Source organism: Silene latifolia, chromosome X, assembly GCF_048544455.1.
Source record: "Silene latifolia isolate original U9 population chromosome X, ASM4854445v1, whole genome shotgun sequence".
Taxonomy (NCBI): Eukaryota; Viridiplantae; Streptophyta; class Magnoliopsida; order Caryophyllales; family Caryophyllaceae; genus Silene; species Silene latifolia.
The window spans coordinates 42,646,241-42,650,233 of record NC_133537.1 but is presented as its reverse complement, the minus strand read 5'-3'; positions in this window follow the sequence as shown (position 1 = coordinate 42,650,233).

Below are 3,993 nucleotides of genomic sequence, written 5' to 3'. Positions count from 1 at the left end.
TCACAACCAACTTTTTCTCGACGTTTGTTTGTGCTTTCTTTAGCAGCTCGTCGGGTTACTTGGTCAGGCAACTTAGCGGCAGTGCTTGACCCATAGCCTGCTGGGTCTTCTTCATCATCTTCGACTTTATAAGTTCCGCCCGTTCCAAGTATCGGCGGCATAAAATCTGAGAGTCCCTCTCATTAAGCAGTATAAGTTGATGAACATCCTGTCAACATAAAATCCCAAAATTTTACTTAAAATAGTACAATAATAGTAGAATAACAGAGGAATAATAGTACACTAACAAAGAAAATACATAACAAAGGATTAATAGTAGAATGACAAAGTGTAGTAATAAAATAACAAAGGAATAACAAAGACACTAACAATGAGAATAAATAACGAGTGAAGTAGTAGTAGAATAACAAAGAGAATAACAAAGGAGTAACACTTGGAATGAAAATTAGAATAACAAGAGGAAAACCGAGGAATAACAAAGTGGAATAATGGTAAAATAATAGCAAAGATGACAACTAATGCTTGAGGACAATAACAGAATAACATTTTAGAATGATTCGATTTAAAACAATCAAACAGTGCTTACGCGACCACTCAGGACTGTATTTGCTCATCCGAAAGAATATCATCGGTAGATCCAACAAGACATCGACGTTGAGTACGTTGACCAGAGCCAACGATGTTTGGGCGAGACAATGGGAAAGCAACGCCTCAACGCTCCCCGGTGCCCGAGCACCGATGCGCCTCACGCCGCAACCTCTCATTGAAAGACTTAAAATCCCAATGTTTAATGAGCGGCAGCTCATTATTCACCTGATCAACGCTAAAGAAGTAATGGTGAAAATAGGTGATAGCCAACAGCACTACACTACAACGAATATTTTTCCTCCCGATAAGGGCTTCACGCATGAAGTCACCAAGTCCGAGAAGACAAATCCGACACCAATTAAGTTCCTTGATCCTAGAAACATCTTCCACAACGCTTAGAAGTCTAAGATCAAGCACATAACCCGACACAGGAGCAAGGAAACACGACATGGCAAGCAGAACAAAAGTCTTCTTAAACTCATCGTCCACAACCAGAGACTCTAGCAGGGTCTCCTGAACTTTGTTAAGTGGTATCCCACTTTTGTTATTGGCGATACCATACTTCTCACGCCAAGCACGCTTCAAAGCTTCTCCTTCAAATCTGACGAACCAGGAAACCCAGTAATAACCAAATCCACTTTCGCACTGTAATTTGGTAAACCAAACACATCGTGCACATCTTCTCGATCAACTCGAACTTCTCCGTTTCGTATATTTCAAAATACTTCCCACTCCTAAAAGCATATATAAACTCTCGAAACATGGTATGGGGGAGGGAAGAAAGCTTCAACTCAAGTAAACCCCGAATCCCATTTCCCTAACACCTCCTTCCTCGCTCCTCCTGAGGGCTTCAATAACTTTGAAAAGAAAAGTAGGCCGACAATGAGCTAGTAAATGGATCGGCACTGTGCACACAAAAGGGAAAAAATATACAATGCATTAAAACATTTAAGATAACATAAGCAAAAGCAATAATAATAGCAAAATAACAAGAGAGCATCAAAAAATAACACGAAAAGTAACATATTAATAGCTAAATAACAAAGAAAATAAAAGTAGAATAACAAGTAGTACATACAAAGGGGATATTTCTGCAAAGAACTCCAGCTGAGGTTGCTTGCTACTTACCACAATTCCCTTCTCATGCTTAACTTTGCCAGCCAACTTACTACTAGTCTTGGGTGGACTAGACGACAATTTCGCAAGTTGGGTCTCGGCCTTTCGTTTGGTTTTTTTCGTGGGTGGTTCGGTTGTACATATTTCTTGACTACGAGTACTCCTTCTCTGAGAAGCAGTGCTCTTTGATGGAGATGTGACACGGGATTTGGATGGAGACGGACCAGGAGAATTTGATGATGACGGTTGAGTAGACTTTGATGAAGCGGTGGATTTGATTCTTAACTTCATTTTCTGCATTACTATCCGTAAAATAAAGACAAGGATCACTTTCAATGATAAATAGGTATTCAGCTAGACTTTTTTAATAATGACGCCTTAATGAGAGTACCGTAACAAAGAATAACAGAACACTAACAATTAGTAAAACAAATAACAACAAATAAAAACACAAAAAGAACATGATGGATGTGTAAACAAAAACACGAAAGAGAATCAAAAGAAAAGCCTCTTTGAATAAAGAGTCAATAACAGTTTAAAAATTACATACGGCCTACATAAGCCTTCATAAAAACAAAATAGCGTACTAAATTACAAATTTAAACGGTTTCAATTACATAAAACCCAAAATACATTCTTTCCCACAAAGAACCAAAATGTACTTCCGAAAATACAGGACATAACATAAAAAGTCAGTCAACGTCAACAACATCGACTGACTTATAATACAATTGGTGAGCAAGATCATAAGTAGAAGGAAAGTCCCTGAGTATTCAAAGTACTCGTGAATTAGACTGATTCGTTCAGATACAGGTGCATCAAGGATCTTGTCATGATCGTATATATACTGGCAAGCATGCAACACCGCCTTTGATGGCTCACTTGCAAGCATATAGCACTTGCATCGTTTGGAAACTACTGTCGAGCCCCTTGACAAAATCTTAAAACCTTGACTGTGACTTGTTGTTAGAACTTTCATATATTCGGCGTGAACACCGGGTGCACTTTTATGAAATAGGAACATTTGTGACCGTTTCTTACAAACAAGAGACATATTGCTCTTGTCCAAAGTAGTCTCTAAATAATCGAAAACTCTTTCCATTAGGTCCTGGCTATTTAAAACTGCCGACATTGATTGATTACGACGACGAACTCGTACATTAACTTCAAAGCACTTATTAGTCTTATCGTCCAATAACCATCCCAATTTTTTTTCTTTTCAGTAGCGAACTCTCTAGCAAATAACAATTTATCTTCATTCACTATATTTATTGCCCATCCCTCACAAACTAAGTCCATTAGTGATGCTGAAACCTACAAACAAAACAAAGCCAAACAAACAAAACCACTAGAATAACAAAAAGAGAATAACGGAAAAGAATAAATGAAAATTAAACACAGAAAAACACTACAATGACAAAGAAGAGTAGCGCCGCAATGACACCATAGGACCAAAGATAACAATGAATAACGTAAGTACTTTAAAAGTGAAGACAACACGAACAAACACAAAAACCCTAGAAAAACACATTAAACAATTAAAACATGACAAATAACTTGACAACAAACTAAGCGATAGAATAACAGCGGAGTAAAACAAAAACTAAAGTCTGTAGACAACAATAGTAAAATTCTCAACACAACGCGTCACATAGAACATGCGAATCACTTCAAAACTATAGAAAACTGCAAACGACTAAGAACATGCAAATCGTTCAGAAAAAATCAGAAACTCAAAAATGCAACATAATGTTACAATGAAAAAACTGCATAAACGCAATAACGACATTAAAGTACTCGATTAAGTAAACCTAGCGATAATTGCACTGAAAAACGAATAAAAAAGCATACAAAAGCATGAAATAAAACAAAATAACAAAATAAAAGAGGAAAATGACATGAAATTACCTTTAATAGGAAGGAAGATGATGAACGCGAAGAGAAAACGGCGAGAAAAAGCGAAGGAGACGAACAATTGAAGAAGAATAACACAATAATAATAGCAGATAGAGGAACGCTTTGCAGTTGTGATGATTATATAAACCGTTTGCAGTAATGTGGATAATTAATTAGAGAGAGAAATCGTTAGAGAGTAAATGAGGGAAAGAAGAGAGAGAGAGAAAAAGAAAAAAAAAAAGAGAAAATAAACTAAATAACAATGCTTTTATATGACAACTAAGATTAATCTTGGCCACTCATCTCTAATTTAAACTAATGGCTGAGATTCACCCAACTCACAACTCACCATAATAACCAAAAAGACCAAATCCAATCTCTCTTTCTCTCTCT